At 33.0% G+C, this 14,115-nt stretch overlaps 1 pseudogene; it reads left to right on the plus strand.

The window, feature by feature from the left end:
• Window positions 1-11,578, plus strand: part of LOC106978125 (protein SET-like) — a 57,195-nt pseudogene extending 45,617 nt beyond the window's left edge.
• The last annotated feature ends 2,537 nt before the right edge of the window (window positions 11,579-14,115 follow it).

The raw sequence follows: 14,115 nt of genomic DNA on the forward strand, positions 1-14,115 counted from the left end.
TACTCTTTCAATTTTGGATGCTATAAATCCAAAATCATGACGTTGTTGGGGTTGCTATTTCCTTCTGGAAGCCCTAAGGAGCCTCAAAGACAAACCAGGTGGCACTTTTCACACTTTACTTGGAAATCTCCTAAGGTAAATGTTCAATTTTATTGAACAGTAGAACACAATTCTGCCAGCTTCTGCAACTTTATCAAAAGGATCCCTATTCCTTCAGTGCCCATTACCTGTCCTTTGTTTTCATCTGAGACTCACAATAAACATCTTCAATATTCTTAGCACCATTCTGTTCTTTATTTTATATATAATATAAATATACACACATACATACATATATATTCTTTAAGATAAAAGCTTCTCTATAGCTCTCCTCACTTTCTGATTCTTCACCAGAATCTACTTTAATGTCTATATTTTTACCAGCAATCCTTTTAAGGCAAGCTATACTTTTTCTGTAATGTGCCTCAAAACTCTACCAGCTTCTACCAATTACCCAATTCCAAATCCAATTACACATTTTGAAGTATCTGTTCGAGTAGTATTCCACTTCCCAGTGGCAAAATATGTATTAAGCTTCTCCAGAGAAACAGAACCAATAGGAGATTATATCTGTATCAATATATCTGTATCTATATATCTATCTATATTTGTCCCTGTGTCTATAGCTATATCTTTACTTATGTCTATATATAGTTCTGTATCATTTATCTCCATCCATCCATCCATCCATTCATTTGTCCATCCATCCATGAAGAGACTTTAAGCAACAGGCCTTTGTGATTGTAGCAATTGGTAAGTGCTAGATTTTTAGGGCATGTTGACAGACCAGAAACTCATGTAGGAGTTCATACGTCAGTCTTGAGGCAGAATATCTTCTCATGCGGATACCAGTTATTAGATGAGAGCCCATTCTGTTGCAGTGTAATTTTATCTTAACTTTATTATATCTACAAAGTTCCTATTTATAAGTGAGGTCACATTCACAGGTACCAATGATTAGGATTTGGACATATCTTTGGTGGGGACATAACTCAACCTACAACAGGACACAAAATTGTATCATGAACATCAAAAAAACTATTTCCAGTGAAAGTGTGTAATCTTCTGTTCAAACTGTCATAAAGTATTTTACATTGTTTCCATATCTAAAAATCAGAGTGATTACTAGATGAATGTGTGGTATGTAAATGTCACCTGTCAACACCTTACATGGCCATGAGAAAAACCTGGTAAAGGTGGCACCTGGGTGGCTCAGTTGGTTAAGCCACTGACTTTGGTTCAGGTCATGAATTTGTGGTCCATGGGTTTGAGCCCCGTGTCAGGCTCTTTGCTGAAAGCTCGGAGCCTGGAGCCTGCTTCAGATTCTGTGTCTCCCCGCTCTCTCTCTGTCCATCTCCTGCTCACATTCTGTCTCTCTCTCAAAAAAAAAATAAATGTTAATTTTTTTTAATAATAAAAAAAGAAAAACCTGGTAATCAAGCAAAACTAAGTGTAGTGGACTTACTGTATTAATGAAAAATATTGTTTTGATGATCTTAAAAGAGTCTCAGAAAGAAGAGATCGGAGGGGCATCTGGGTGGCTCAGTCGGCTTACCATCCAACTTTGGCTCAAGTCATGATCTTGCATTTGGTGAGTTCCAGCCCTGCATTGGCTGTCTGCTGTTAGCATGGAGCCCACTTGGGATCCTGTCTCCCTCTCTCTCCGCCCTTTTACCGCTGTGCTTTCTCTCTCTCCCACAAATATATTTTAAATGTCATGATTTATAAAAGCTAACTAAATAAATATGTAACAAGAAATTAGAGAAAAGTGTTTATAGAATGAGGACCTGTGCTGGGAGATTTGAAAGTGGGTCTTAAAAGGCAGGGAACAGATCAAAATTTTGTAGAATTTCTGACACTATAGTTTAGATTGCTTTATACCATGTGGAAAGAAACTTGAAGTGAAACTTGATGAGCAAGATAGTTTAGATAAAGTCTACTATGCCAGGGACAAATAATGTATGCTAGGAAATATATGTATGTTGGTTTCAGCACACATAGTATATTTTTAAGCTTTCATATTTGGGAAATTTTCAAAAGAGTTTACAGTCCACTGAAACTTTTTAAAAAAAGTTTTTATCTAAATTCAAGCTAGTTAGCAAGCAGTATAATATTAGCTTCAGGTGTACAAGATAGTGATTCAACCCTTCCATACAACACCCAGTGCTCATTACAAGTGCACTCCTTAATCCCCATCACCGATTTAACCCATCCCCTGACCTACTTCCCCTGTGGTAAACATTAGTTTGTTCTCAATAGTTAAGATCCATTTCTTGATTTGCCTCTCTCTCTCTCTTTTTTTTCCCCTTTGCTCGTTTATTTTGTTTCTTAAATTCTACTTCCCAAGCCAAAATATTTTCCAGTGGGTCATTATTTTAAATCATATGGACTTGAATTTACTAAGATCTACAAAAAACAAAACAAAACAAAACAAAAGGAATCCTTTGAAAAATCAAAAATAAGATCTATAGAGAAGTTGCCACAAAATGGTAATATTTAGTTATTTACAATAAAATTCATTCTGACATCCCTCAACCTCTCTTCTTTTTTTAATCATCATTTAGAAAGAAGCGGTACTACCTATGGGCATAGTTCAAAGGGAAAATAGATATCATAAAAGCCATAATTAAAAATTGTTTAATTAAAAATTAAAAATTATCTGTTTGGTAAATGAAGAGTAGCTTCAGGGATCTATGCATATAAAATTTAGTGGCCTTGCCTCAAGTCAGCACACCAGGGATATTTTTTTCCTTCACCAGTGCTCTCTGCATGCCCTAGAGTACTGCTTTCACTAGAATAGAGTTGTCTCAATTTTCACAAACTGTCATCCAATGAGATATGGCTTTTTCTTTTTATTATATTTATGGGTAGCTAAAATTCCCGAGGGGATGAATTACTCAAGATAGTTAAAGATGGTAAGACAAGAAGTAATGGTCCGAAACATGAAGAGAGAATACTTAAACTAGATAAGATGAAGAAATTCTTAGTCATGAGGTCAATGAAGCAGTCTAATAGGGTACCCAGGGAGGTAGTCAAGATAGCATCACTAAACACTATTCAGACTCAAGGGAAAATTAATGAGACAAGCTCTGGTTGGGAGAATGAGAAATCTTATGTTTTTAGACAAGGAAGAAATAATCTATTATAGGTAACTCAAGATGCATCTTTTAAATAGTTCACCTATGTAAAAATGTTACTTCTAATTGGTATTAAAGTATTCCATTTTAAGAATTAATACATTTCAAGGTGATTTTTAAAGGCTTCAAGCAGTACTTCTGCAACAAATATTTACTGAGTGTCTATATTGTGCCAGGCACTTTTCTAGGCTTATTAATATATACTCAGAATATTACACAGGTGCATGAAATATTGATTTTTAATAAAAGCCATTGGTGACCTCATTGGTGACCTCCAACACCATATGTAGTTAAAATACACTAATGCTTCATTCATGTATCAGCACACAGTAATATATATTAGTGCTTGATATGCGTGTTTCTCTGCAAATGACATGCTATTTCAAGTGCTTTAACTCCTATCTATCACTATTGTCTTAATTTTTTCCTACTGGTTCATTATGCTATTAAAGAGAGATAATTAATGGTTTATTCTGTATTTGTACAGATTAATTTCTTTATTCTATAATAATATAAAACCTATATATTTTAAATAACTATAGTATATAAGTAATATAGGTAACATTTAATTCATGGATTGTATTACGCAAAGTTAAAGCAAAATTTGAAGTATAATTGCTATAAAATCACTGTAAATGTTTAAATTACACAATTTGATTAGTTCTTATATACATGTGTGCCTTGAAGCCATCACCACGATTAAGATCATGAACATAACTATTACATCCAAAAGTCCTCTTTTCTAATCTCTTCCTCTCATCCTTCTATAACCCATACCCTTCACCAGACAACCATTGACCTGCTTTCTCTTAATATTGATTAGTTTGAATATTATTGAATATTTGAATACTGAATATTAGTTTGAATAAAATATACAACATTTTATATACATGGAACAAAATACCTACTCCTTATTGTCTGGCTACTTTTACTCAGCATAATTATTTGGAGAGTCATTTATGCTGCTGAATATATTAATAGGCCACTCCATTTTATTGCTGAGCAGTAGTCCATTGTACGAATATACCATCACTTGCTTGTCTATTCGCCTGTTCATGGATATTTTGGCTGTTGTTAGCAATTTGAAATTATTAAAAATAAAGCTGCTTCATGTAAAAAATCTTTCTATGGACATATGCTTTCACTTATTTTGTAAAATGCCTTGAAGTAAAATGATTAGTACCTATAAAGTTTGGGGAACTCCCAAACTGTTTGCAAAATATTGTGCCATTTTACATTCTTCCTAGCAGTGGAGTGGTTCTATTATAGAATCATTCCACTAGGTACGTAGTGGTATTTCATTGTCATTTTAAATGGTATTTTTCTTTCTATTTTAAGTTTATTTATTTATTTTGAAAGACAGACAGCATGAGTGGGGGAGGGGAAGAGAGAGAGGGAGAGAGAGAATCACAAGCAGGCTCCACACTGTCAGAGCAGGTGCTCAAACCCATGAACCCGTGAAGTCATGAGATCCTGACCTGAACTAAAACCAAGAGTTGGACATTTAACTGACTGAGCCACCCAGGAACCCCTTAAATGGTATTTTTCTAATGACTAATGGTGTTGAACATATTTTATTTGCTTGTTTGTAATCCATGTATCTTCTTTCATTGTGTGTGCCTTCAGATCTTTTGTACATATTTAAATGGCTTATAGCTTGTCCAGTGTGTGACTTGAACTTGTTTTCATTTTCTTAGTGTTTTTCCTGCAGCTTAATTTTGATGAAATCTAATTATTTATTTATTTATTTATTTATTTCATGGATCATACTTTTGGTGTCTAAAAAATATTGTCCAACTCAAGAGATTTTTCTCCCATGTATTTTTCTCAAAATTTTACATTTTTAGTTTTACACATAGATCTATGATCCAATTTGAGTTAAGACTTCTATACAGGGAGAAGTATGATCAAAATTTGTTTGTATATATTTGCTGAAATTGTTACTTTTCTGCAAAGAATTGCCTTTGAGCTTTGTCAAAAATAATGTAGGGATCTGTTGGTTGATTTAATGTTGTGTTCCACTGCTCTATTTGTCCATTTTTAACACAGTATTCACTCTCTTGATGACTTTACCTTTGTAATAAGTCAGCTTGTCAGTATCTACAAAGCCTACTGGGATTCTGACTGGGATTACACTAAACCTATAAGTCAATTTAGGCAGAACTGACCTTTTATCTATGTTGTTGCTTTAAAGCTGCCTATGTCTCAATGTGTTCAGGTCCCTGTCTTCAATTTCTTTAGATTTGATTTATAGATTTTACTGTATACATTTTTTACAACTTTGGTCATTTTTTACCTTTAATTATTCCAAAATGTTAACGCTCTTTTAAAATGTATTATTTTTCATTTTTGACTTTTTTGTTAGTACATAGAAATGCAATTGTTACTGTATATTACATTGTATGCGAAATTAGTAACAGTATTTCTAAGAGTTTTTAACATGTTCCATAGAATTCTTTCCATAGATGATCATTCCATTTTCAAACAAGTAAAATTTACTTCTTTGTTTCCAAAATCGATGTGCTTAATGTTTTCTTATTTACCGCACTGCCCAGAAGTATAAATACAATGTTAGTAAAGTGTTGAGAGCAGTTATTCCTTCTTTGTTCCTGAATTTAGGAGGGAAACCATTCACTTTTTCACAATGAAGGATATTAAAGAAAAAACCCTGTAGCTTTTCCCTAGCTTCCCTTTATGAGATGAGGATGTGCCCATGTATTGGAGAGTTTTCATTAGAATGAATATTGTATTTTGTTAAATGCAATGCCAATTAATATTGCAGCAAGGTATTTTCTCCAAATATCCAACATGCTTTTTAATGTCACAGTCATGTTCTCAGTAGGGGAATCTACTGAATCACGTGGGCTATATTTATAGGACATTGAATGAGGTAATGAGTTGAACTTTTTATGCAGCTCAGTCGTTACTAGAGTTTTATACAAGGGAAAGAAATAGTGACAATATAAATGATAAAGAAAACTCTGGAAATAAAATGTATTCCTTTTTGGGTACACCTACCAAAACATGCATATTAAAAATGTAATAAAAATAATAAATATTATTTTCTTGCCAAGATTGTAAATATTTTTATTGATAATGCACAGTGTTAATGTTGATAAAGTAAATGAAGTATTTTCAGAAACAGCTCGTAGGAGTTCAAATTAATTAAAGTTCGAGGAGATAATCACAATATGTTAAATAAAAATGCAGGTTACAAAACAAAATATATAGTACCATCATATTTTTGTGGTATAGGTAACTATAAAAGCACCTCAGAAAAATTATTAAAGGTACATGTAATGTATACTTAATAACTGAATGGTCAATTATATGGATTATTTTTACTTTCTTCTCTACAACTTTATGTTTTTGAAAATTTTATACAACAGACAAATATTTGCAGGTTGTGTTTCTCAGGAACAGACTTTGAGCAGAGATTGGTCTGCAAGATATTTATTAGAAGATGCTCTGAGGATTAATGCTTTCAAAGGAAGGGAAGGACACAGAATTGGGCAGAAGAAGAAATCAGCCTGTACTTCAGATTCAAAGAAAGTTTCAACCATTGTGCAAATGTTGAAAGGAAGTATCTTAACTACTGAAGAAAATTGCTGTGAGATATTTTCTGGATGTAACATGATTTTTAATGTCACAAATCAGGCTTTCCATATAAGCAGGCTGGAGATGTTATGGAATCGCATGTAATATTGATAGGTGTACCTAGATCAGGTGAAGGAAAATCACTTCAAAACAACCACCTTAACCATGGGTTAGAAACTAAAGAAGCTGTGCTGAAAGAATCAAATACAGGATATCAATAAAGAGATGGGAATTATTTAAAAAAAGGTGCCAAATGGAAATTCTAGAGGTTAATACAAAATTATTGAAATGAAACATATACTAGAGGAACTGAATGGTAGATTTGAAGTGGCGGAAGAAAAAATCAGCAAAATTGAAGAGAAGTAATTAGAGATTATGTAGTCAAAAGAACAGGAAAAAAAAGAATAAGGAAAACTGAACAGAGCCTCAGAGAATTATAAGACACCATTAAACACACCATTATAAGCATAAGTAGAATACTCATAATTAGAAGGGAGAGAAAATGGACCAGAAAAATATTTGAAGAAATAATGGCTAAAAACTTCCCAAATAGGATGAATAATACTAATCTATACATTCAAAAAGCTAATTAACTCCAAGTAGACTAAATTAAACAGATTCACAACTATAGACATCACGGTGAAAATATTGAAAGTCAAAAACAAAATCTTAAAAGTATAAAGGGAATAAAGACTTTATGAGAACTATTAAAGGATCCCAGCAATGCTGAAGAATACAAGATTAATAGCCAAAAATCATTTATATTTCTCTAGAGATGTAATGAAAAATCTGAGAATTAAATTAAAAAATCCCATTTATAACAGATCTAAAGGAACAAAATACCAGAAATTAATTTGCAAAAATAATTGCAAGTGTATTGAAATCTACAAAGCATTGTTAAAAAGATAAATAATAAATAAGTGGGGAAAACATCCATGTTCTTGGATTGGGAGTTTTAATATTGTTAAGATGGTAATACCCCCCAAATCTGTCTACAGACTTTCTTCAATTCTATAAAAAATTAAAACTACCCTTTCTCAGAAATTGACATGCTGATTCTAAAGTTCAGATGGAAATGCAGAGAAATCATCCTAAAATAATCTTGATAAAGAAGAACAGAGTTGGAAGAGCCACACTTCCCAATAAATAATAAAAATAGCCATATAGATCAATGGTATGGAATTGAGAGTCCAGAAATAAGCTTATATATTATGGTCAATTGATAACCGACAAGGGTTGGAAGTCATTTCATAAGGGAAATGGTGTTGGGAGGATTGGATAGCGACATCAACAAAAATGAATTTGGATACCTACCTCCTACCACATAAAAACAAAACAAAACAAAACAAAACAAAAAAAAACTTTAAATGGTTAAATGTCCTAAATGTAAGTGCTAAAACTTTAAAATTCTTTGAAGGAACATAGTGTACCTATGTCCCAAAATGTATGACAAATAATAGCATAAATACCATGGGGAGAAAAATTTAAGTACATTCTTGGAAAGTTCATGTAGTATACATGAAGTGATATAAAAAAAAACAATTGTGATAAGTATGGATTTTATAAACTATAAACCACGAAAAGGAAAAAAAAAACAATTATAGCTTGAGTGAACAGCACTGATTAAAATGGGAAACAAAAAAAGAAGAAAAAAGATGAAAGAGGAAAAATAAAAGAAAAAAAACATAAGAAACAAATTGGAAACACATGGGAAATTGATGCATTTTAGTCCAGATGTATCAATAACCACTTAACTGTACAATTTTTAACACCAGCTATTAAAAGGTAGAGACTGTCAGATTGGATTTGAAAGCAAAACCCTGTTACATTCTATGTAAACATAGATTCAAGGAATAAATGCATTGTAAGGAGGGGAGACGGTAAAAAACTTAGAAGTATGCCATAGTAACAGCAGTAAAAGAAACGCTAAAGTAACCATATATGTCCTGCCTCTAGCAGCTGGTATTAGTCCAGAAATGGTCATGTGACTGAACTTAGTCTCATAAACTTGAAAGGAAGAATTTAGAGTTTACTTTAGAGAACATGTTTTCTCTTATTTCTCTTCATCATTCCCATTAGACACAAAAAGAAAAACAACACAGCAAAACAAAAACACTTTCACAGGTAGTCCTCTCTCTACTATGTGGGTTACCAGCCTTGGGATAACAGGGAAAATAGAACAGCACAGATGAAAGAAACAGGTGTTCGATTGCTCTGTTGGTTGATTGCCTAGGTTTCCAGTCACTTCAGATAAGAAACATTTTTATTAAGGCATTTGAAATGTTTTTTTTCTGCTACATAATTCACCTATTATCAATCTCAGTATTAATTTTCTATTAGCAATGATTTATTTTTTCTCTCCTAAAAGAAAATTGAAAAATATTTTGATGAAAGTGATATCTAGTTGTTGTACTGTGTTATCTCAAAACACAGCTAAATTACACATAAGAATGCTTCTAATTATAGTTTCAACCAGTGGTTAATAAATGACTGATTTAATAGTTAAGATTGTTTACTCCTATACAATTTAGTTTGCAATTTTAAATCTATATGTTTAACAAATTAAATATTAAATATTTTAAAGACCTATATATTTATCATTTTAATAATTTTGATACCATTGTTTATATTTGAATATATAGATTTATAAATAATATTTTATACATCAGATTTATTTTTCTACCATCTGGAAAATATAAGTTATTTCTGTTAAGGTAAATATCTCACCAAAACAAATCCATATTTTTTGTTCTTCTTTCAGTGCTTAGTAAATAAACACTGTATTTAAATGTATTAAAATATATCACTTCCTTAATGAAAATTTAACTTAAGGAAAATCTCAGTTATAAATAAATCATTAAGTATTATCTCAGGGCCCAATGCTCTACCAAACACACAATGATACTCACTTAATGAAATTTATTCATGGTAGGTTGACAAAAAGACTTTGGAGATATCAATTCCTGTTAGATTATAATTCATACTTTCAATATTGCTTATGCATAATAAAACAAAATTGTGTACTCCTCTCTCCTAAGTATTAATTTATAAAGACATATTTTGTTACACAAAGAGTATCAGTGAATTTGGAGTTAATTGTTTAAATTCTAAGATCCTTCTTAACAAGAATTCTAACAATTCTTGTTAGAACAATCTAACATTGGATACATTAAAATGTTTTTTTTAACGTTTATTTATTTTTGAGAGAGAGAGAGAAAAAAGGATCTGAACCAGTCTCCAGGCTTTACACTGTCAACACAGAGGCCTACTCAGGGCTCAGACTCATGAACTGTCAGATCATGACCTGAGCTGAAGTCCGACACTTAATGACTGAGCCACCCAAACGCCCTATAACGTTAGATATATTTTAATTCCACTTTTTTGAGATTGCTTATTGAATATTTATGTGCTTTTTAATAAAAAGATAAAGGCATTTGAGTATTTAAATATCCCCAGAAACATTTCTAGATTTTTCCTCTATTTTTATGTGCCATAGAATTCAGGAAAAGCCCAGATTGGTATTTTAAAGACTTGATTATGCTGGAACAGAGATTGTACCAGCTTTGATAAGAAAAGAGTTCTTGAAACCAGGAAAAAACATATTTACTTGAAAATGAAAATATCACCAATTGATTTAGATGTATCCATTAAAACTATATATCTATCCTTAAAAAAACACTTTGGCATCTAAAGAAAAAAGTAATTTATTAGCAAAAAACTATAGGTTTAAAATTAGGATGTTTAGGGATGCCTGGGTGGCTCAGTAGGTACAGCATGTGCCTCTTGATCTTGGGGTTGTGAATTTGAGCACCACAGTGAGTACAGAGATAACTTAAAAAAATAAAAGCTTTAAGAATAAATAAAAATAGAGTAATCAGAGCTTCTTCCAGAACGGCGTCTGCCCGGGTTTTGTGGACTTCCCTCATGGCATGTACCCAAACGCCAGTCTTCGCATCCACCTCAAACGAAGAAGCCGAGACCGCCTGCTGCCCCCAAGCCAGAAGAGACATCCACCTCTCAGCACTTGACAAAAGGAGAAAAAGAACAGAAGGAAGCAATTGAACATACTGATGAAGTACAAAATGAAATAGACAGACTTAATGAACAAGCCAGTGGGGAGATTTTGAAGGTAGAACAGAAATATAACCAACTCTGCCAACCATTTTTTCAGAAGAGGTCAAAATTGATCGCCCAAATCCCAAATTTTGGGGTAACGACATTTGTCAACCATTCACAAGTACTTTCACTGCTTGGGAGGAGGATGAAGAGGCACTGCATTATTTGACAAGAGTTGAAGTGACAGAATTTGAAGATGTTAAATCAGGTTACAGAATAGATTTTTATTTTGATGAAAACCCTCACTTCGAAAATAAAGTTCTCTCCAAAGAATATCGTAGGGATGAGAGTGATGATCTATCTTCAAAGTCCACTGAAATCAAATGGAAATCTGGAAAGGATCTGACAAACGTTCAAGTCAAACATAGAATAAGGCCAGCAGGAAGAGACAGCGTGAGGAACCAGAGAGCTTCTTCACCTGGTTTACTGACCATTCTGATGTGGGTGCAGATGAGTTAGGAGAGGTCATCAAAGGTGATATTTGGCCAAATCCGTTACAGTACTACCTGGTTCCCTATATGGATGATGAAGGGGAACGAGAAGAAGAAGATGATGATGATGAAGAAGAAGAGGCATTGGAAGATATTGATGAAGAAGGAGATGAGGATGAAGCTGAAGATGAAGATGATGATGAGGGGGAGGAAGGAGAAGAGGATGAAGGAGAAGATGACTAATGGAACAGTGATGGATTCCAAGCTTCCTTTTTAAATTTTCTCCAGTTCCTGGGAGCAACTTGCGGTCTTTTTTTTTCCCCTCCTCCTCTTGTGCTCATTCACCCTGTTTTTGAAGTCTCTTTTCTCTCCCTTTATACCATGGTTCTCAACTTATTTTGGGGGGAAATAATCTTGAGCAGGATATAGTGGGAAAAGAATCTCTACCACTTTCTGTTCCAAATTCATTTTAATCCCTTCCTGTCTCAACAAAAACTTTATGGAATCAACACCACTGTGCTCTGTGGGAAAAAAGAAAAACCTTCTGCTTCCCTAGCTCTGCTGGAAGCTGGAGGGTGCTAGGCCCCTGTGTAGTAGGGCATAGAATTCTAGCTTTTTCCTCCCCTTCTTTGTATATTGGGCTCAGAAATTACACTGTGTCTCTATGTGAATATGGACAGTTAACATTTACCAACATGTATCTATCTGTCTGCTTTCTCTTGCTGAAAAAAAAAAAAGAAAAAAAACGAAAAAAAAAATGGGTTTATAGAAGGTCAGCAAAGGGTTGGGTTTGAGGGTGGGTTAAGTGGGCATTTTGACAACATGGCTTCTCCTTTGGCATGTTTAATTGTGATGTTTAATGGACATCCTTGCAGCTGAAGATGGCACTTTTAAAATAACATTCTCTCCTAATGATGACTTGAGCCCTGCCACTCGATGGGAGGATCAGCAGAACCTGTAGGATCTTATTTGGAATTGACATTCTCTTGTAATTTTGTTCCTGTTTATTTTTAAATTTAGTTTCACTGGAAAGGAAGGAGGCTCAGTTTTAAACATTAAAAGTGTACACATTGCTTTGTTACAATAAAACTAAACGTGCACACACTAAATAAATAAATAATTAATAATTAAATAAATAAATAGAATTAGGATGTTTATAATCAACTTTAATGAGGATTTCCTTAATAAATGATGAACAAAACACTAAATTTTAGACTTGCTTATTTAAGGAATAAGGAGCTATCTTACTAAAATAGTCATTCTTTCATTAAGTTAATATTTATTGAGCTCAATATGGGCTAGTGATACTCCAAATACCAGGAATGTAGTAGTAAACAGGATAGGCTTAACCTGTTCTAGTAACTCCTGGAGTTTATATTTCAGTAATACACCCTAATCTCAATATCACTAAGGGTAAAATATTAACAACTATATAGAGGTACTTGTTAATGTGAGATTAGGAATGAGGTAGGAATTTCTTCAATAACATGGTGGGCATATAATAGCAGCTCATTTAAAAACTCTTGTAATATATGCAAACTCTTTCTATCTCAGTGTTTGCTACAGGCAATGCCAAAATCTGGACATGAATATTTGTGTACCTCAGAAAACAAGCAGATTTTTAGAAAGACAGTGAATATACATAGTTTCAAATGTTATTTTCTAAACATGTGAGACTATAAGTCAGAGACTATATCCCTCATAAGTGAAAACAGTACAAGTTGGCTTATAAATACATTAAATGTTTTTAGAAAACAAATAACTTATTGAATTATATTATTCATCTCATAGGAAACTAATAGTTCATTTTATGAATCAACTATTTTATGCTTAAATTATGGTTATACCTTCCTTTAAATTCTATCTGTGTACTAGGTTGAGTAGTACCTCCCCCCCCCCCAAAAAAAAAAGTTCATGTTTAAAGGAACTTTGGAATGTGACCTTGTTTGGAAATAGAGTCTTGTACATGTAAATAGTTAAAATGAGGTCATACTGGATTAGGATGGGCCCTAAATCAAATGACTGGTGTCCTTAAAAGGAGGCCACATGAATAATTAGAGAACACACAGGGAGAACACCATATGATAATGGTGGCAGATTAGCGTGAAGCACTGACAAGCCATGGAGTGCTTAGAATTCCCAGCAACAATCAGAAAAGAGGAAAGAGGTATGGAACAGATTCTCCTCCATAAGCTCCAGAATGTATCAATCCTGCCAACCCTTGATTTCAGACTTCCCGCCTCACAACTGTGAGAGAATAAATTTCTATTGTTTAAGCTGCCCATTATGCTTATTTGTTATGGCAACCTTAGAAAACTAATATAAATCTAATATTAAAAATCCCAAGCATTTTTCCTATTAATCTCACATTAGGAAATACTTCTAAAAAAATTAAGACAAGGATAATGCTGTTCCATATAAAAGATTTTGTTTGTTTAAGTGACATATTTTAAACAACCTAATATTCTCATTTCATTGTTATTGAGACATTGTTCTCAATGACATATACTTATTATTCTTTTAAGTACATATTTAACTAATATTAAACTTAGTCATCATGTGGTACATTACATCCCTGGTACTTATTTATCTTATAAGTAGAAATTTGTGCCTTTTGATTGTCTTCCCCTAATTCCCCTCCTTCCTGCCCTCCACTGCTAGTAACAAGTGTGATCTATTTTTCTATAAGGTTTTGTTTTTGTTTTTAGATTCCATGTGCAAGTGGTATTATACTGTATTTGTCTTTCTCTGTCCTATTTCACTTAGTTAACTGCCTTCAATATCCATCCATGTTG

Source organism: Acinonyx jubatus, chromosome B1 (assembly GCF_027475565.1).
Source record: "Acinonyx jubatus isolate Ajub_Pintada_27869175 chromosome B1, VMU_Ajub_asm_v1.0, whole genome shotgun sequence".
In the NCBI taxonomy this organism is placed as follows: Eukaryota; Metazoa; Chordata; class Mammalia; order Carnivora; family Felidae; genus Acinonyx; species Acinonyx jubatus.